The sequence below is a fragment of the Vicugna pacos genome, chromosome 4, assembly GCF_048564905.1.
Source record: "Vicugna pacos chromosome 4, VicPac4, whole genome shotgun sequence".
NCBI lineage: Eukaryota > Metazoa > Chordata > Mammalia > Artiodactyla > Camelidae > Vicugna > Vicugna pacos.
The window spans coordinates 4,048,740-4,070,689 of NC_132990.1; the positions used below are offsets into that span (position 1 = coordinate 4,048,740).

The 21,950-nt window shown below is 47.7% G+C and overlaps 1 long non-coding RNA gene across 1 annotated transcript; it reads left to right on the top strand.

Annotated features, from left to right (window-relative positions):
- The first annotated feature begins 5,591 nt into the window (after window positions 1-5,591).
- LOC140695962 (uncharacterized) lies at window positions 5,592-14,802 on the top strand. Its single transcript, XR_012071824.1, has 2 exons — window positions 5,592-5,767; window positions 14,603-14,802. It is a non-coding gene; the product is annotated as an uncharacterized lncRNA (long non-coding RNA).
- The last annotated feature ends 7,148 nt before the right edge of the window (window positions 14,803-21,950 follow it).

Genomic DNA, 21,950 nt, shown 5'->3' on the forward strand with positions numbered 1-21,950 from the left:
TCTGACCCTAGATCTCACAACTCAGCAACCGTATGGAACTGTGTCGGGAGGGAGTCACCCTTTGGAAGTGAGCAGCATTAAGCAGTTCTAGTGATAAGACCGCTTGGAGGTAACTTGACCTAAATCCCCAGGCTGCCGACAGAAAACATCTGTAAAGGGGAGAAGCCGACCCTGGCAGCCGAATCCCGACAGGGCTTCTCAGTTTTATGAACGCGGTTATTGGCAAACCCCCGTTCTACCCCACGCCTTAGTCTGATACCTGCATCCTGGGGGCGGGGTGCTGCGGGGTGTCCCCTGGGGCAGTGGTTCTGAACCCTTCCCGCATGTTTCTGTCGGGTTGCTGCCTGCAGAGAGTCTGCCCTACCTGGGATGGGTGAGGCTGGGCACTGGGCTCTTGAAAGGCTGTTCCAGTGCCCAGCCAGCGTGGGAAACCTCTGCAGTGGGGTCATTGCCCAGAGTGCTTGGTGTTTGAGGGCAGAAACTCCCATGGTGGCCTGTCCTCAATCTGTCTCTGTCCCCGGAGTGGAAGGTCAGGGAGAGAAGGAGCCGGCGGCCCTGTGCCTGTGGCTGCGTGGACAATGCCACACACCGGCCAGGAGCACCCCCGATGGCTGCCCTAAGCGGGTAAGATAAACCCCCGGGAATGAAAAGAGGGCAGCCTGCCTTCTTTGGGTTCTTGTGCCAAAGTAGGAGGTCTCAAAACCACATGGTAGCGGCAAGATTGTTTGTGGACAGAAAAAAAAAAAAAAAAAACCCCAAAGGACCAGAGGACTCTGTTTTCGCAGATTCACTTATAAGGAAAATACCAGAAGCAAAAGGCACACATGGGAATATTGTTATTGGAAAGAGCGTTTTGCTAAAGAATTTTGTAAATGGAAACTGCTTCAAGTTCAAGCCGTCTTTTAAAACACAGCCACATGGGTGGCAGGATGTGGGGGAACAGCTGTGTTCAAATATTTTGCTGAAGGGATGGACACCCGACTGCACTCAGCTGTCTCTCCCGAGGGCCGGGCTGGCTCCGGGTGGGTCCTGCCCGCGTTCGGACTGGCCCTCAGCCCCTTCTGAGGCCTCTCTGACCCGACGAGGATAAAACACGGTAGCTTGTAGAGCGCTATCGCTTTAGAGATACAGATATTTTTCTCCCTGGATAATTCAAGAGCAATTCATTTTGGTACTGGCGGGAGAGGTGGACACAAATGATGTATGAGTTAGTGAGAAAGTCAAGGGACCAAATTTCCTGGGAAACTACACCAGAGCGGCTGTGGTGTTTGCTTCAGGGATCACTCACCAATTTTTTTCCTCCCTTCCATTGACCCAGAATGGACTGGGTTAATTTGGGGTGTTTCTGGGTGTTTGTTTGGGGATGGAGGTTGAGGGGACTGGGGGAAACTGGGGACAGTGACTGTTTCTGAATAGCCTGGAGGTGAACTTTCGCTGTGATGTGCAGCCCCAGATCCAGCAGAGGCCAACCTCTGTGGCGTTTTGGGAAATCGCTCTGCTTTGCCACAGCTGTCTTTGGCCTGACGGAACTTCACTTTTCTAGAAAACCACACTTGTGTGGTCAGCGAGGTGTTTGGTCCACCTCCGTGAGGGCAGGCAGTCTGCCCTGCCTCCCCAGTGGGTCCGCTCTGTGCCCAGCCAGCGGGGAACACAGGGGACAGCAATACCAAGTGTGTTTGTTGGACAAATCAGAATCAACATCCCCACTATAAACTTCCAGGAAGCATTTCTGAGGCAGACAAAAGACCCTTACTACACATGTTTGCCCCAAATTAATCGTTTTAGTTCCCAGGCAACAAAAAACTTTTCCGACCTGCTATATATTCTGTACTGTCTCATCACACCAATGTAACAAAAATCCGTTCCTCCTGTTGATAATAACGAACACTGTGAGCACGTACTAGGGAATAAGCGTTGTTTAAAGAGGTTTGCATAGATCAAAGCATTTTTGCTGTCACAACTTTATAGGAACAGCTATGCCCATTTCACAGATGAGGAAACAGAGTCACAGAGAATTTAGTAACTTACTTGAAACACTCAGCTAATAAGGGGCGTGGCCTCGGGACCCCAGCCCAGGCAGGCTGCCTCTGTGTCTGTGGTTCCGCCTGCCTGGCATTCCACACCCTCCTTCTGATCCCACCACCTTGGTTTATGTGCTCACGTGAGCCTGCCCCCCAACCTTAGTTCACTGGTCTGTAAATGTGCCTCCCACTTTCTGATTGATGAGTTCCTTCCCCAGTGGTTTTGAACTTGAAATCAGTAAGGAGTTGGGGCCTATTTCTCTCCAATAATTGTCAAATCTGGGAGCTTTTGGCAGCCCCACCTGCCACCATGAGATAAAGCACTCGGTGACCAGACTGAGGAAGGAAGCCAGGTCCTCAGAGAAACGGGGAGGAGGGACCAGGAGTCCCGGAACATCGAGCCCCTGCTTCATAAGGTTCCAACACTTTCCTTCCTGGGACCCACGATCTCTCTGACATTTCCCCTTTTGGCCAAAGCTACTTCAAATGGGGTTTCTGTCACTCATGACTTAGGTAGCTCTAATGAATAGAGGCAGAAGCTCAACTCTGAGCCCTAAACCAAAGGTTTCCCAGGCCTTTTGCCTTTTTATCAACAGAGAAGGCCTTTGTCTAGAGAGGGGGCAAGCCCCTCCCGCACGGCCCTCCCCATTGGACAGGGATTGGTCAGGCGGACTTCACACCTGCGTTGTACTCCAGATGGTTTTGAGATGCTGTGGTCTCCTACAGTGGGGCTCTGCCACTCCTTCCATCGACAAGGGAAGTCTCTTTCTAGTTCTCTTAAATCTGGGCATGACACGTGACTTGCTTTGACCAAGAGACTACACCAGAGGTGGGTGGTTAGCCTCCAAGGCTCGTTGCAGCCTCGGCTCCTGCCGTTTTCGGAGCGTGGTCCTGAGGCCAGTGTGTAAGGAAGGGAGCCCAGCATCGTCCTGGAGGGTGAGAGGCAGGTGGCAGAGGACTGACGCGCCCCACCTAAGAGCCAGTGGCATCTGCCAAGCTGGCGAGCGAGTCCCTTTTCCAGCCCCTGTCCCAGCCGACCCTCCAGCCGAATGCAGCCCCTTGAGTGAGTCCAAGCGAGCCAGCAGAGACAGAAACAGCAACCTTCGGAATCCAGAGAAAGAAGAAATCATTGTTTTAAGCCACTATGTTTTGGGGGTGATTTCTTTCCCAGCCACGTTTCCATGTTTTCATTTTTCAAGCTTTGTAGTTGGTACTCCTCCGGAAAACAGACGAGGCTGGAGCCAGCAGGAAGGCTCTGAGTGGCGTCTCCCTGGGTGCCTGGGTCTTGTTGTTTGGTGGGGACAGAGGGGTGACAGGAAAGAAACCATACCGTATGAAGCAGAGGGGGGATAATTTCCCTGCATTTCCGGCCTGCAGTGTGCTCTGAGACATGGGAAGGGCAGAAAGGTGTCTTGCCATTTGGCAGGCTGCAGTGAGCCTGAGCATCTAAGTGAGAAACGGTGCGTGATTGCTCCTGCCTGGGGGCGCGGGCATTTCAGTCGTGCAACATCGCCCTAAGTGGATAAAGCCCTGGGGGGCATCCTAGCCCTGGTCCGGTGAAGCAGCAAAGCAAGGCTCTGGGTGGGCCCCGGATGTGCCTGTCCGTTAAGCCCCAGAATCCCGGGGCTCTGCATTCCCTTTTTCAGAACCTGCCATCCCCTCGCTTCGGGTGAAACTAGTCCTGGGTTAAATTTTGGGAGCCGCCAAAACTTCAGGTACGTTAAGCTGCAGACTCTGGAGTTGCTGACTCAGCCAGAATGCTTAGAAATGCAAAGCTTTATGTTTTTCTTCTGATTTCACCAGTTATTCAGCACAGAGCCTTTCCAAAGCTTTGCTGTTTCTCCTCTTAGCAATTGCTAGAAAACCACAAGTGTGTCGAGCTGCAGGACCTTGGGATACAATTGAGTAAGCTCCTCATTTCCCAGGAGGTCAGGGGGTCGTGGTGACCTGAGACAGAGCTGGTGGGATGTGGAGCTGGGTGCTGGCTCCCAGGGGTCCTCTGTGGGCTCAGGGCAGACAAAACCACTGAACCGTGACAAAGATCCTGGGATCATATAAACGCATGTCCAGCCAGCTCTCTGAGCTTTCCTGGGATCCCATGAAAGAGGACTTGGGTCTCAGGGAGAGTCAAGTGTCTGAAAGACTTGGGACCCTCTGGGGAACAGGACTGCAGAGAAATCCCGTCAGTGGAAAGCTTCCCAGTGGGAGGAAGGAACCAGGGTGAGGGTGGGACAGGGACCCAGGCAGGGAAACGCCCCTACAGTCTCTGTCTTGTCAACGAGAGAACACGGCAGAGCCCACAGACCGCGTCTGGCCCAGGCTCATTCTTGTGCATGAAGCTGCACTGGCACCCAGCCTCCCCCGGTTGTCGTCACAGCACTTACAGGAGGACCAGATGGCGCATCGTTCCATCGTGGACTTAGTTCTAGAGGTGGAGGCGTCCCCACTCTTTCCATCAGGAACGCAGAGTAAGGATAAAGGTGAAATCTCATCCATATTGAGTCTGAATAGATGTTACTGAAATGAGGAAGTCTTGGAGCAACAGATTTTAGTTCCATGCAGCTTGTGGCACGGAGGGCTGAGAACTTCCTGGAGCAGCCCTCGGCACCCACACTGCAGCAATGGCTCGGGATGGAGTCAGTCCACAAGGCAGGGGCACTGTGGGTGGCTTCCCCAAAGAAATATCCTTTAAATTAACTCATTCCCGCTGATAACCTGCAACAACTTGAACTTCAGTTGGTGCAAGCTTCTCATGCCGAGGGAGGGAGAGATGACATAAGAAACCTGAGAAGCTGGCAAGAAGTTACTAGCGAAGACATGACCCAATCTTTGGCAACAAGGTTGGATCCAGAGGTTTGTAAAACCGCAAGTGCCAGAAGTATCTTTACCTTTATGGCTTGCAAATATGCCAGAGAAGGGGGCAAGAACGATTTAGAGACAGGAGAGGAGAGGAGACTGGAAAAGGATGAAGGAAATCAGTGAACTTTATCATCTTCAAATGGCTGCTTCAGATCATCTGGCAGTTGACAAGCCCCAGGAACCCAGCAATCAATGCCCCGAGACGGGTCCTAGATCACAGGGTGGTCCAGGGGCAAACGGAGTGGGAAGTGTGGTGCAGGCTGTGCACCAGAAGAGGGTGAGAACTGCATGAGCGCCTGGGGGCTGGTGGCCCTGCTGCAGCCACGCGGAGCTCGGTCTGGTCCCCTGCGGAAGAACAGGGCTCCGCCCCCTCCTTGCCGGTTCTCAGAGCCAGTCCAGCCGTGGTCCTTCTTCCTTAGTAGCTGTAACGCAGGCTCACAGAGACTCAGGTCCAGCTGCTTTCCTTTTCTTCCCTCATTTTCTCTTTCAACTTCCAAGAAAGGACAACTCGAGTCCCGGGAAAGGGCTTTGCGATGGCAAAGCACTCATTTCTGCAGGCATCGGCATCCTCGTCTGTGAAATGGGAGAGGTGTGGATGAGACCAACGCATTTCCAAAGTTTGGTTTTACATCGGTAGATGTCATTTCTCAAACACAATGTTAATCAAAGCCAGGTGGAAACATGTCAGTTGAGGGCTGGGGATGGGGAGCTAGGGGCCTGCGAGGGTTGCCATGACAACGGACCACAAACAGAAAGGTATCATCTCACAGCTCTGGAGGCAGACATGCTGAATCAAGTCGTCCGAGAGCGTGAGCGTCAGGGACGATGTGTCCAGGCCCCTCTTTGGCTTGTAGGTGGCCATCTTCTCCCCTCACGCCGTCTTTCCTGTAAGCATGCCTCGTGTCCACATGTCCCCTTTCTGTAAGATTACCAGTTACAACGGATTAGGGCCTACCCTAAGATCTCACCTTAATTACCTCTGTAAAGAGCCTGTCTCCAAATGAGTTCTATCCTGAAGGCCCGGGGGCTGGGACTCCCATGAATTTGGCAGGGAGTCGGGGTGGTGGAGGGGACACACAATTCAACCCAGAAAAGAGCGTTTCCTGCTCGGACCCACCCCTCTCACAGAGACTCCTAGGACAACGCCATGGAAACGCAGAGCTCCGACACACCTGGCAGCTCTCACAGAGTGTCCAGCAGCAGAGGCCTGTGTTGCAGGACAAGTTTTGAGAGTATGTGTCTTCACCTGGTGCCCAGATCTTGGTTTCTAAATACCATCCCCCACCAAGTGGAGCCAGGCTGCCTTGAGGAAATAGCAGGTTCCAGGACGAGGGTAGGGAAAGGATGAGATGCATCCGAAAGAGATTTTTGTGTTACGATGTAATGATGGGGACACACTGAGGGAACACACGGAAGGGATGGGGAGCAGAGAGAGAGGCCAAAAAAGAGAAGCATAAAGGACACAGAAGCTCTGCTGGAAAGGGCCCCCCGTGGCCAAATCTAGGATAATATGAACATCAAAATAAACAGTGATTGTGATGAATTATAACCTTTTAAAAAAATTGAAGTATAGTCAGTTACAATGTGTCAATTTCTGGTGTACAGCATGTACATACATTTATTTATATATATTTTTCTTTTTTTTAATTGATGTATTGTCAGTTTACAATGTGTCAGTTTCTAGTGGACAGCATAATATTTCAGTCATACATATACATACATATGTTCATTTTCAGATTCTTTGTCATTATAGGTTACTACAAGATATTGAGTGTAGCTCCTGTTCAGTAGAAGGTTGTTTATCTATTTTAGGATTATAACCTTTGGAGTAAAAGAGGAATCTATGAGTCTATGTTGATAGAAATAAATGAATAAATAAACAAATGTGGAGGAGGGAACATGCTTTCTCATGGTCTCGTGCCAACTAATAAATTTATAATTACTTAGATTTAGAAAATCGCCATTCGCCACCATCACAGTAATAATTAATTCAGGCAAGAATCATCATGCTAAAGCCAGTGGGGGAAAATATGATGAAAACCTGGATCTTTATACAGAATCTCAAAGTATCTCCTCACAAGTTGTTTGTCAATTTCAAAGGGAAAAATAGTGACGTTAAGGTGAGGAAACTCGTAAGACATCACCTTCGCTAAGTGATCAGTGTTAACAAAATGAGCAAAAAGACAAAAACCTCCCGATATGATGCATTAAGAAGACAAAACAGCATTTCTGTGCTGTTCCCACTGTATTTGTTTCCTGGGGGTGCGGGAAAAAGTTAACCACAAATTCGGTGACTTAAAAGAACAGAAATTTAGTCTCTCTCAGTTCTGAGGCCCAGAGACCTGAAGTCAGTGTCAGTGGGCCAAAAGCAAAGTGTCATCAGGGCCCTGCTCCTCCCAGAGGCTCTAGAGGGAAAATCTGTCCCTGATCTCTTCCAGGGTCAGCAGGGCAGACATTCCGTGGCTTGAAGCCCATCCCTCCAGTCTCTGCTTCTGCGGTCACCTCACCTCCTCCTCTTCCGTGAGGGTGAAATCTCCCTCTGATTTCTTCTTCCAAGAATCCGCATGGTTGCACTTAGGGCCCATCTGATAATTCAGGATCACTTCCCCACCTCAAGGTCCTTGACTTCATCACATCTGCAAGGGCCCCCTTTCCCAATAAGGTACCATCTCCAGGGTCCAGGGATTAAGACCTGTTAGCTTTGGAGAGCCATTAGTCAACAGTGTTCAGCACCTTTTGAAAATGTAAAACCAAATCTCTTCATGAGGACACAGCAGACAGACCCAACCTGAGGGCACTCTATGGAAAAACTGGCCTGTGCTCTTCAAAAAAATGGACGTAATGAAAGACAAAAAAAGAGTGGGGATCAGTTTGAGACTAAAGAGACACGACAAAAAAAAAAAAATTACCGTGTGAGATCATGGTTGGGTGGATGTGGGGAATGCCACAAGAATGTTATCAGAACAGTTGGAAAAATTTAATGCTATAATAAACGATGGTAATGTACCAATGCTAAATCTGCCGAACTTTATGTGTAGGTAAGAGAATGTTCTTATTCTGAGGAAATGAATGCTATAGTATTTAAGCGCGCAGAGGTATCGTTTAAGTCTAAAAGGACATCTCAACTAGTTTTGAAAAAACAAAACTGCTGGAGAGAGATATAAATATAGTTAGAGTTATAGAGAGATAAAAAACAAATTCGGCCAAGTGAATCTCGTGAAGTTTATATGGGAGCTCTTCATATTATTCCTGCAAATGTTCTCTGCATTTTCTAAAAGTTTGAATTACAAAAGGATATGTGTGCTTTATCCTGACTTATCGATCTGGGTACAATGTCAAGTCCTTGGAAAGTTCAGCCCTGGTGACCCAGTTCTGCTGGGCAGCAGGAGTGCATATTCACCACCAGTGAGGTTGATGTCACCATTTCTGTGGTCATGGGTGGATGCGGAAGGGCCCGTCTGCTCACTTGATACTGGCACATCAGAGGAGGAGAGGGCAGCCTGCAGGTGGAGACTTTCTTAAAATAAAGTTTTAATTTTTTTTTTCTTTTTGGAACACTTTGTTGAGACACAATTCATGTACATACAGTTCATGCGTTTAAAGTGTACAATTCCATGGCTTTTAGTATATTTACACAGTTGTGCAACCATCACCACCCTCAACTTTGAAACTTTCTTACGCCCCAAAAGAAACCCCATACCTTTTATCTGTCATCGCCACGCCCTCATCCCTCACTCAGCTCGAGGCAACCGCTAATCGGCTTTGGTCTCTATTGATTTGCCTATTCTGTGCATTTCAGATGGAATTGTATTCTGTGTGGTCTTCTGTGCCTGGCTTCTTGCACCTAGCATGATGTGTTCAAGGGTCATCCACGTTACAGCATCATTCTTTTTATACAAATGAGCCCAGATGGCCCTAGCTTGTTTATTTCTTCACATCAGGCTGAGACAGACGCTTTACGTCAAAAGTCTGCCACTGCCATGCACAAAATTTTACACATGTAGCTATTTTAAGACTAGCCCAAATAAGCAGATTTTTAGCCCGAGAGGGTCTGCCTGTTTGGCATACCCTGGGAGACTACACCGAGCATCTGACGGCCATTGACAAGAAGGAGCCTTGTGGCTTTAGGGCCCCAAGAGCCCTAAAGAGCTCTCTGACTCAAAGACTGCCCCTCTGTGCTGTTAAGCGAGGCCATCTAGACACGTATGCCCTTGGTCTGGCCCCTCCGTCCCCGGGGTCTCCTCTGCCCTCCTCCCCTTTGAGGTTGTCATAAGCTTCTGCACAGTCTCGTGTTGTGAGGAACTTCCCCGAGCACGCAGTCCCATCCAAGTGCCCCCCAAGAAAGCTTGCCGTGTGTTAGTGCCTCTTATGGTCATCTCTTTTTCCTCAGTCCCTCCAAATCTCACGTGCCCCCTACGATTCCTTTTTCTAGTTGGATAGCGTCCCATTGTGTGAATAGACCACACTTTGTTTATCCATCCATCCTTCGGCGGACATTTGGGTTCTCTCCACATTTTGGCTATTCTTTTTGCTCCTGTGGACATTCATGCCCAGGTTTTGTTTGAACACTTATTTTCATTTCTCTTGGGTATAGACCTTCATGTAGAATCACTGGGTCACAAGGTGAATCTGTTTAATCCATTGAAAAGCTGCCAGACGTTTTCCAAAGTGGCTGTGACATTTTCTATTCCTGCCAGCAGTGTATGAGGGTCCCAAATATTCCACATCCTTGCCAACACTTGTTATTATCTGACTTTTTTATTGTAGCCATGCTAGTGGGTGTGAAGTGGCAACCCATTGGGGTTTTGATTTGTATTTTCCTGATGACTAATGATGTTGAAAATCTTTTCATGTGCTTTTGGTCATTTGTACATCTTCCTCTGAGAAGTATCTATGCAGATTCTTTGCTCATTTTTAAATTAGATTATTTGGTCTTTTATTAATGAGTTGTAAGAATTCTTTATATATTCTGGAAACAAGTTCCTTATCAGATAAATGATTTTGAAATATCTGCTTCTATTCTCTGTGTTGTCTTTTCACTTTTTTATGATGTCCTTTGAAGCACAAAAGTTTATTATTTTATTGATGTCCAATTTATGCATTTTTTTCTTTGGTTGCTTATGCTTTTGGTATTATATCTAAGAGTCCGTTGCCAAATCCAAGCTCAAGAAGATTTGGTCCTATGTTTTCTTCTAAGAGCTCTACAGTTTTAGCTCTTACATTTAGGTCTTTAATCCATTGTGAGTTGATTTTTGTCTGGAGTGTAGGTCATTTACCTGTGGTTCTCCACTTGTCTCAGCACCATTTGTTGAAAAGACAGTTCTTTCCCGATTGAATTGTCTTGGCATCCTTGTCCAACATCACTTGAACATAGACACATGGTTTTGTTTCTGGACTCTCAATTCTATTCCTTTGACTTGCAAATCTATCCTTAGGTCAGGACCCTAATGTCTTGATGCTTGAAGTGGAGCCTTTTATGTGACTCATTCTCCCAACTAATGAACTGCTCGGATCAAGCCCCGCCCCAGGTCCTGTCCCTTGCACCTCGGGGTGTGGTGCCTTTTAAAGATGTGGCGACCCTAGGTATTAGGACTTGGCTGTATCTCTGTGTCCTTTGTTTCTCCTTCTTGCCAACTTCTCCGTAGTCTTTGTTGGCAACACCATCACTCTCAGGCCAGGGGCAGTGGCTCACGATGACTTGGAGCAGTAGGAGAGCTGGTGGAGAGCAGTGATTAAACTTGCAGTCTACAGGAGATAGGGGGGAGGCTTCTCTGCGCTCCCTGCCTCCCAGGGATGCGGGTCCTTCAGGGTGACTTTACTTCGCTTTTTCAGTTCTGGTTTGAGAATACCAAATTAGAAGCCAAGGTGCGAAACAGCCTAATAAGACATGGAAAAGACATCCCAGAAGTACAGAAATGATCCTTGGAAAGAAGAATACATGGGCCCAGTTCCTCAATACTTGGGCCTCTAGCCATCAGATGTTCTCTAGCCTTCCATCCCCCTGGAAGGGAGGTGAAAAACAGATGCTGGGAAGCGAATCCATTCGTCATCAGAAGTACCATGGCTTTAAAATCCCCTCCACCTGAAACATTTCCAAAAAGGGAAATTTTACAGACTCACTAGGGGACGTAGTAGAATCTGGAACAGGAAAGGCAACTGGAAAGAGGCAAAGATCACCGCTCTCAGGAGGGAAATATGGGGAAAGGAGACCTCCCCAAAGAGAGCTTTTCATCTGGAAGAGGGACGTGTGGAGAGGTCAGGTCATACATTTCCAGAACGAGGTCACTTCAGGTGCCTTGCTGGGAACCGAGAAGACCGTCTATGATCTGGGAATATCTTTCACGAAAGCATCACTGGCGACGATTTTAGACAGAGGAAGTGTTGGTTAATATTTCTCATCTGGAGCCCAGCTGGAATGGGATGGGGGGCAGGAAGGCGTCCAAGGACACCTAGAAGGGCCTCTTTGTTTCCTGGATGAGAGAACGGCGTCACCATTTTGCACACTGAAAGTGAAACATAGAGAAGGCAGAGACCACACCAGATTTAATTCAGATCAGAATCCCAGAATCCGTATCAGAGCTATAACCACTAGCCCCTGACCCCAGAGGGCACGGGGACGAAAATGTAAAAGGCGTAGGGACAGGGGCCTCGCTTAGACTGTCCCATCATGTCTAGGGTGGCTCACCCTGGCCTTCTCCGCTGGGACACTGAGGCCAGTCTTCTTTTCCTCACCTATAACTATGCATGTTTCTGATTAACACCAGGGTGGCCAAGGGATGGAATCAGGGCTCTAAGGGGCCCTTTCTGCACGGGATGCAGAGGCCTCGGCTGACGAGAGCCCCCGGTGCAGTGCCTTGTGGGGCTCTGAGGCTTTGGTCTGTCTGCAAGGTGTTATAAGCAGGGATTTCTTTTAAAATATGTTAACAGTTTTTTTTACATATTAAGTACCTGTTGATTTAAACAGTGCAAGTCACCAAAAAAAAAAAAAAAAAGATCATTACCTGGGATTCCACCTGATAAATTATTGACAGTATTTTCACAACTACTCTCCATGACTTAAAAATACACACTCTCTCTCACACACATACACTGATTTCTTTCAAAACTGGAGACTCACTGTAGGGTTTTTGTTTTTTTTTTTTCACTCAATAGTCTATGACGAATATCTTCCCATGTCCGCTGACATCTTTCACAACGTTTTTAGTGCTGGCTTAGTATACCATCCGGTGGCTGCATCACAGCCTTCCAGGGAGTAGCACACTAGACTAGTGATTATAATCAGAGAGGTACACTTTTGACTCTCCTCAGCACAGCCAGAACAGGGCTCTCTGTTAGAGCATCCTCTTGCATCTCCTAAACTTCTCTCAAAGAAATAAGGGTCCAAGGAGGACCAGGGAAGATGGTGATCCCACACCAAACAAACACTGAATCCTATTTTAGAATTCCTTATTTCTGATGGTTCACTTAAGCGCCAATGAAACTGATGGCTTCCCTGAAATAGATAATACCTAACTGAGATAACACATGTAAAGTGATTTGTAAGATATAAAATCGCTATAAAATAATGATAACAAGAACAATAAGCATAGCATTTTCATTATAAATTAGGTTCTAGAATTTGGGTCTACAATGGGAACCTTTAGAATTATACAAAGCACATTCTCTGACATACATCTCAGCAATGTCCTCCTAAGGCAGTCTACCCAGGCAATAGAAAGAAAAGCAGAAATAAACAAATGGGACCTCATTAAACTTATAAGCTTCTGCACAACAAAGGGAACCATGAGCAAAACAAAATGGCAACCTATGAAATGGGAGAAGATATTTGCAAATGATGCAACTGACAAAGGCTTAATTTCAGGAATATATAAACAGCTCATACAACTTAAGAAGAAGAAAACAAACAACCCAATCCAAAAATGGACAGAAGACCTAAACAAGCAATTCTCCAATGAAGACATACAAATGGCCAATAGGCATGTGAAAAAATGCTCCATATCACTAATTATCAGAGAAATGCAAATCAAAACTATAATAAGGTATCACCTCACACAGTCAGAATGGCCATCATTCAAACATCCATGAACAATCAATGCTGGAGAGGGTGTGGAAAAAAGGAAACCCTCCATACTGCTGGTGGGAATGTAGTTTGGTGCAGCCATTATGGAAAACACTTTGGATATTCCTCAAAAAACTAAAAATAGGCTTACAATCCAGCTGTCTTACTTCTGGATATATTTTCGGAGGGAATTCTAATTTGAAAAGATATATGCACCCCAATGTTCATAGCAGCACTATTTACAATAGCCAAGACATGAAAACAACCTAAATGTTCATCAACAGATGACTAGATAAAGAAGTTATGGTATATTTATATAATGGAATACTACTCAGTCATAAAAAATGAAATAATGCCATTTGCAGCAACATAGATGGACCTAGAGATCATCATTCTAAGTGAAGTAAGCCAGAAAGAGAAGAGAAATACCATATGATGTCACTCATGTGTGGAATCTTAAAAAAAAAAAAAAGGAAAAACAAGGACACTATGAACTCATCTACAAAACAGAAAGAGACTCGCGGACATAGTAAACAATCTTATGGTTATGGGCAAAGAAGTGGGAAGGAATAAGTTTGGGAGTTTGAGATTTATAAATATTAGCCAGTATATATAAAAATAGATTTTTAAAAAGTTTCTACTGAATAGCATAGGGAACTATATTCAATATCTTGCAATAACCTTTAATGAAAAAAAAACATGAAAACGAATATATGTATGTACATGCATGACTCGGACATTGTGCTGTACACCAGAAATTGACACATTGTAACTGACCATACTTCAATAAAAAAAAAACGAGAAAAAATATTTAAAAGAAAATTTATAACACTTAAAAAAAAAAAGAATTACATAAAGCAAGAGCTTGTTACACATTAGCCGTATGTGTTCCTGAAAGAGTGCGACAAAGTAAATGTCTAATAGATCTCGAGGCTTCTATCTTTCTCGGGTTTGATAGACTTTAGACTTAGAGGCTCGTTCTCTGTCGGTCCTCTTTCCCCATAGCTCCTCCCCCATCACACCACACTTTCAGATCCATCTTTCTACAAGAGTGAGGCTTAGGTCTTTGACGCCCCTCCCTTCTCCTTGCACCAACCATGGTCCTTCTCTTCACAGCATCTTAGCTTTTTCCATCCAGCAAAGCCCTCTCTGGTCCAGATTCACTTTTACCTCTTGTTCTTACTTACCTTGATTTGGTGGACGTGCTTTTTCCCCATCATCCCCAAAGCCAACCCTCCAAAATAAACACACATGTACTTATGCATGTATGCCAGATTAGAGGTTTGATGGATGGCTCATTTACACGCACAATATTGTCTCCTGTGGGAGAGGAAACAGACCAACAGGAAAAATGGACTGGGACATTATGCTGTACACCAGAAATTGACACATTGTAACCGACTCTACCCAATCAAATAAAAAAGAGGAAAACTGACTCCCTAAATTAGCCTCCAGCTAGTCATCGTCACCCCGGGAGTACAATCCAGGTGTGCTAACCCAGAGTAGACACTGTCAGACTGCAGAGCTGGGCTGTCGGCTGGGTCCAGTCAGCTGTGTGACCCCATGAAGTCAGGGCTACCTCATATTTACATTCGCTACAAAGAGCTGGGCGTGGGAAACACTCGGGAAATAGGGGCTGACTTGATTCCGTCCTTTCTTTCAGAGCAGAGGGCCGTGGAACTAAGAGGCTGGATGGAGCGTGTTGGGAAGAACAGCCCACACTTCCGGACGGAGCCTTTCCAGGCGGTGCATTTCACACACTTCACAATAGCGGTTTACCTCTCAGCGCGCTGCCAGCTCCCGGGGGCTCCGCTGCATGCGTTCTGTTTGAGTGCCAGGCAAAAGGATTCTTTTCATTGCCAACCATGGGTTTGTTTTTTTTTTAATACGTGAGCAAGCGGCTCCCCTGCATCTTTTAAATCTCCCTCCGCTGAGCACCTACTTGACTGCAGCCCTGAGCAGAGAGAGGGGAGAAATGCAGAGTGGATTTGTCCACAGGAGGATGTTATTATCAGTAGCCACATGGCTTGCTTTCCTCCCCGACCCCTTTGCGGTGGGGCGGGTGGGGGGAAGTGGGGAGACACGCCAGTGCTGTGAGTGGGTGGGCAGATGCGTGAGTGGGTGGACAGACAGAAGAGGGAGTTCCCTTCTTGGGATTCTCATAACTGGTCTGTGGTTTGCATCCCATTCATCTGGAGGGCGCTGGTATTAATCAGAAGCAGCTAGCGCTGAAGCTGCCGCCACTGTCACAAATACGCTAAACTCCACTGGGGGTCTCTTGCCTCCTTCCCGCCAATCAGCTCCTGCTTTATTTTAAACCGAAGTCCCTCCAAGTGTCCTTAATCTCTTGGATTATGTACAGTTCTTATTATTTGAACTAAAGGCAGTAAGTACACAGAGTTAAAAAATAAAAACCAGCAACAGTACAGAGAAATGTACAATGAAATCCCAGGTGCCCCTCCCTTAAAGGAACTGCTAGAGATCAGACACTTACAGAAGAATGGCAGCTCCTAAATCAAGAATGATTATGTACTTTTGATTTATATAAAAGGAATTTCTCTATAGCCACAACTCTGGCCCTGGCTGGCTTGACTTACTACGCATTAGCGCTCACTCAGAATAGCATGCCATCACTCCAGTCCCCGCTTTATAATGGCTGTGCTGTGTTCTATCCTGTGGTTCTATCTAATGTATTCACTTAGTTTTCTGTTGATGGTTGTTTCAGTGGTTTGCAGTTTTTCACCCGGCAGTTTCACTGGCAGATGTCTCCTGACTGGGACATGGGTCCTGGCGGTCATCGCAGGTCAGTCCTGCTTTAGGAGTCCGCCAGCCAGTGGCCGAGCCCAGGGACTCTCAGAGATGCTCCAAGGCCCGGCACTAGGTGCTGGAGAGGTGCAGTTGGGCTCCTGGGCCCTAGACTGGGATGCGCACAACACCCTCCAGAGGGAGTGGGGCCAACATCCTCTGGGAGCCTGTGCCCGGGCCCTGGTCCTATTTCTACAGAAGAGTAAGACGCGCAGAGGGCATGGACCAGCCGTTCATCGTGCTCTGACTCTGAGCCTGGGCCCTCCTCCCCGGCACAGGGATAGGCATCGTCAGCCCCTCCCGAGCGCAGGGACTCAGGTACCAATGTTAAGTTGCCTGCCCAGGTCAACACTCTTCTTGCCTCGTGGCACCTGCCACGGGATCGCTTCTCTGACAATTCTGAGTTTAGAATTCCTTCCTTCCTTCCCACCCTTGCTTTGCCCTCCTTTTAGCCACTCTTTCCTCATTTTTTTATGCTGTCTCCTTTCAGGATTAACTAAATGAGATTAACAAGCTCTTACTGAGCACCTGCTTTTTGCAGAACACTCCTCCTTCTTACCCGGTAGTGTCCAAATGGGAGGCACGGTTGTCTAAGGGAGTCCATAGCCTCAATCATGCCCCTTAAGCCACAGACACAAGAAATCTCCCTTCCCAAGGCCTCCTTAGAAGGAAACCTCAGGATGCCCATAGGACAAGTGGTTTCAGGGGAAGTGGGTCCTCTCTGCCATCTTGGGTCTCCTGCCAATGCAGCGAGCACAGGGCTCCCCGAGGCTGCACTCTGAGCTCTGGGCCACAGGGGGCTTGGAGGGGAGGGGTCTTAGAGGTCCCTGGGGGTGAAGAAGACATGCTGGTGCCTCCAGGGCTGGATACTGAAGAAGGAGGTGTACGCGGTCAGAAGTCAGACACCTGCGCCTTGCCCCACCACCCACCCCACCTGTCCCCACGGGAAATGGGCTCTGAGAGGTGAATTGACTGCAGGTCGCACAGCCCCCCGGGCTCCTGCTGCCTTCGGGCCCCTGGGCTGTCAGCAAGGGTACAGGACCTCCCCAAACTGCTTCAGGGTTGGAATGAGGCAGCCATTCCCTGGGCAGCTCCCGAGACCGGGCACTATCTCAACCCCGCAACAGCCCTGTGAGCCAGCTAACCATATTCACATTTTATACGTGGGAAGACAGAAGCTAAGGCTAGGAAACTGTGTGTCCCAGAACACAGAGCATCTATAAGCCAGGCAGACAAACTGCGTGAGCCCGACGCAGGGAAGAAACCTGGGTGGCAGCCTGGGGCGGACGGGAGGTGGCTCTGGCTGGGGCGCTGGGAAGCAGTGGCGTTATAAGGGCCCTTTGGGCCTTGTCTTCCTTGAATGGGGCTATTTATCGGTGAATCCATAACACTGGGGAGGCAGATTGGACCCTTTGGCAAAGCTCTTGGCAGGCTTTCCCTAATGGAACATCCAGAGAGAAAAAGTCCCCTGTCCTCTGCCATGTCCCTCGTAACCTCCGGCCCCACCCACAGGGACCTTGTTTGGTCTGGCAGACAAGGGAGCCCATTCAGAGCCCTGGGGTGGCACAGGCAGGGTCTGGCCCAGGAGCCTGGACCCCACATCTGGTTGGCAGAGGCTTGGAGGGGCCTCTGGAAGACTCCTTTGGCCTGGGATGGGGAGGGCGCTGACTTTACTCTGGCCGGGGAGGACGGCTGACTTTACAGTTCCGTCCTGCTCCATAAACCAGAAAGCCACTTCCAGCTGGTGGAAGGAAGCCCAGTGGGTGGGTGTCTGGTGCCGCCCTGCTGTGGGAGGGGGCCGGTGGGGTGGGCCGCGGTCTCTGCTGGCCTCCGGGAAGGCGATCCTCTAGCCATCACAGCCATGTCCTGTGGTGGTGGTGAGGGGGGCAATATTTGCTGTACCCGCCCTCGGCTTGGACATCAGAGAGCTTTCTTTTTATACAAGGAGGGGATGCCCAGAGCTTTTTATTTTTCCAAGGATGGGAAACACTACCTTCTCTTAGGCTCAAACCGCATCTGATCAGGAAGGGGCCGTGAGCAAGTGAATGCCACAGAAAGTGCTCCAGGGCTCCCCCCACCTTGGAGGTGGGACAGGCCCTCATTTCCCACTTGGTCCCAGGGTGAGAAGTCCCACTGCCCAGAGCCGGCCCTGGCCACCGGACGTCAAGGTCACCGTGAGGAACGGTCGTTCTCAGCTTCTCTCCCCTCTGCCCTCTTGTCGGCCACGACTGCTCACGTCTCGCTGAAGGTCATGATGTTTAAATATTACAAGATGCTTCGCGAAATACGTCGTTGGCTGGTCTGCTTTTGCTGATAGTAACCGTCTACCCACAGAGCCCTTTCAAACCTCGGCAATGTTTTAGAAAGTGGACAAGGGACTCATTCAGGGACGCGTGAGTTTGACCCGAGCCAGGAATGAAGCCTGAGTTTCATGAAGTGAGGGGGAGCCTCAGACCACACACAGACACAGATCAGAACTGGGGCGGCTGCCCCCCCCCCCCACACCCTCACTCCTCCTTCCTCGCCCTGACAAACGGCAGTGACTCACAGCAGGAAGGCCCATGGCTTAGGTGGCCCTCTGTTAGCAACAAGTGGATGAAAAAAATGGGTGGCCACAGTGTGCACCCCATCCTGCAGACAGCTCACGCAAAAGCCAGCGCCCCCTAATCTCAGCTGTTAGAGAAGAAAACGGAGCCAGATGAATAGTTGAAACCACCTTTGTGCAGAGATGCAGGGAACACACACATTTCCCCCCAGGAGGAGGCCCTCAGCCCCCAGCCCTGATCAGGTGCCGCAGGACAGCTGCTTGCTCAAGGCATGTGTTTCCCGAAGCCTCTGCCCAGGCAGACATCCCTGTCCTCTCTAGCTTAGGAAAGACTGCAACGATTTTTCATGTTTTTCTTTTCTTTCTTTTTTTTTCTTTTTTCCTTTGCCATCCACTCCCGGCTGTGGAGTGACTGTCCCCCGGGGAGGTGGGGGAGGCGGGTTTGTGCCACCTTCTCAGGCTGTCCCCACTTGCCTCTCACAAGGGTGCTTTAAGGAGAGCGACCTAGAGAGAAGACTTGTGTGCCTTCTTTCTTCCTTTACTCACACTTTTTGGAATGAGAAGATGATTTTTTGCCAAGAATACGTACAAAGCTGGAGGCCCAGGAGTTCTGGTTTGGTTTGGAACAGGAACCCACACAGTTCCGGGATGTCTCAAAGGGGCACACAGCTCCGTAACCTCAAGCGGTGTGGACAGTTAGGAAAACGAGTTCTCTCTTCCAAGTCTTTTTTTGAAGTTTCCTCTTCATCTGTGGCCATGCTGGTGAGATTGTTGACCTCGGCCCCCCCAACCCAGAGCGTGAACCACAGAGATGAAATAAGGGCCAGAGATTCCCGGCCAAGTGGTCACTTCACATCCAGGAAGGTTTCCTCCCTCCGCTCGCTTCCTGGGTTGGTGGAGCCAGCTGCCACCTCAGATGATGGTGTCACCTCCCACAGTAAACTCACTCATATTCCAACTCGAGAGCTGCTCTTTGACCCTTTTGCCCTCTGCCCTTGGGAATTCATGTCCTTGTTCCCTCGCTAAACAGAAGCTCAACTGTCTGCCCCACCTGGCATCTCTGCTCCTGCCGCTCCCCTCCCCCGCCCCGGGTACCAGGTGAACAGAGGGCTGGGCCTGCAGCATCCACTTGTCCTCCTGAGACCCTGCCTTTTACTTGTGGCTCTGGGGACCACACCCAGGGCAACCTCATCCACAGACTTCCCACAAGGGGCAGAAAAACGCAGCTTCCTCAGGCAGTAAAACAGAGAGCACTATTTTGATCTTGCAGGACAATGTAAAGTTAAAGTGAGATTCCCCACCTTTTTAAAAAATTAATCCCTCCTTTTAAAAAAAATATTTATCAGTTATCTATTACATTCCATTCCCGAGACAGCAATATTGCCAGATCCCAGGTATTTGGTAAATATTCTGGAACACATGAGCAGAGCAAGGAGTGCCTTGTGTGTGTGGCAGAGAATGGAGTGCTTATTACTTGCCCTGCCTGGTACCTGTGTCCCTCTCTTCCTGCTGTGCACACCCCTGGAATGCATTCTCAGCCTCCCTTGCAGTCAGGTGGAGTCATGTGACTGCATCCTGGCCAATGAGACGTGAGTGGAAGTGATGTGGCCACGGCCAGGCTCAGCCCATGAGAACATCCACGCCTTACAAAAATGAACTCAAAATGGGTCATGGATTTGAACATAAAACTATAAAACTTTTAGAAAAAGAAACAGAAGAAAATCTCTGGAATCCAGGACTAGGCAAAGCATTTTTAGGCTTGACATAAAAATCACAATCCATAAAAGGAAAAAAATTTGATAAATTAAACTTCATCAAAACGAAAAGCCTTTGTTCTGAGAAAGACCCCTTTAAGAAGATGAGAAAACAAGATAGCAACTGGGAGAAAACATTTGTAAAACGTATATGCATATATCTAGAATACACACAAACCTCTCAAACTCCATAGTCAAAAAGCAAACAATCCAACTAGAAAATGGGCAAAACACATGAGGAGGTATTTCAGCAAAAAGGGATTTACAGAAGAAACAAGCCCATGAAAGGTGCTCAACACCATTAACCATTAGGGAAATGAACATTAAAATGACAATGGGATATCGCCACACACCTATCGGATTGGCTAACACAAAAACATAGTGGCAGCACTAAATGATGGTGCAAGTGTGGAGAAACTAGATCAATCGTACATTCCTGGTGGGAATATAAAATGGTGCAACCACACTGGAAAATAGTTGGGCAGTTTCTTTAAAAACAAACAAACAAATAAACAAACAAAACTCTGGGAACTAACTTAATATGCAAATATCTTCTACCTCAGCAATTACACTCCTGAACGTTTATCCCAGAGGAATGGACTTGTATACTTATGTTCATATATAAACCTCAATAAAAAATGCTTATTTTATTCATGGTAGCCCCAAACTGGCAACAACCCAGATCTCTCTCTTGTTTTTTTAAATTAGATTTTATTTACTTTTTTTTTTTTTAAGCAGAAGTACTGGGGATTGAACCCAGGACCTCGTGCATGCTAGGCATGGGCTGTACCACTGAGCTGTACCCACCCCAGCTCTCCTTCAACGGGTGAATGGTTAACAAATTGTGATACATCCATGCCGAGGCATACCATTCAATAAAAAAAAAAAAAACCAAACTATTGTTACATGTAACAACCTGGAAGAATCTCCAAGGAATTATACTGAGTAAAAAAATTCCAAACTCAAAATGTTACATACTATATGATTCCAAATATACATTATTGAAATGACCAAAGTACAGAACTGGAGGACAGATGAGGGGGTTAAGAAGGGATGGCGGTGGGAGGGAAGCTGGTGTGGTTGTAAAAGGGCAATGTGAGGAAACTTTGTGTGATGGAACTGTTCTTTGCCTTGACTTTCTACCAATGTTGGCATGGGCTGTGACATCGAATTAGAGTTTTGTAAGGTGTTACCGTTGGGGAAAACTAGGTGAAGGGGCCATGGGATCTTTCTACATAATTTCTTACAACTTCATGTAAATCTACAACTGTGGGTTGTAGATTTTATCTAAATAAAATTTTATTTTATTTTATCTAAATAAAATTTATCTAATTTGGTTGTATTAAAATAAAAAGTGTAATACTGTGCCCCTCAAACACCCCTCTGACACATGATCTTTGCCTTTTTCCCCATCCACTGGGGGATGGGTAGAGGAGGACAAGCCCCAGGAGGGAAGGAGCTGGGTCCCTGAATGGTCGTGTGTGGTAAGGTTACCCCCTCAACCTCCCACATGGGGCTGAGATGTAATCAAGAAAAAGGTCTTCTTATGTTAAACCACTGATGTCTGGGGATTGTTTGTTACTGCAGTCACTTCTACTGACCCTGACTAATGGCGTATTGAGAATCTAGGATTTTACCCCAAATTCGGGTTCTGTAGGGAACTGACAAGATGTGCTGACTTTCCCATGAAATTATTTTGGTGTCCAGTGCAAAGAAATTACCCATCTTCCTGTCTGTGTGCAAACCAAGGATCGATGCCTGCTTTGGCACTTACTGGCGTTTCTAGTTTGAGTAAGTCACTGGACTTCTCTCAGCCACATTCCTCTCGGAGTGAATCACAGAGAGGACTCAGTGCCTGCCAAGACAGGAGTGGGTTGTGTGCCCAGCAGCCTCCTCCTGGTTCTCTT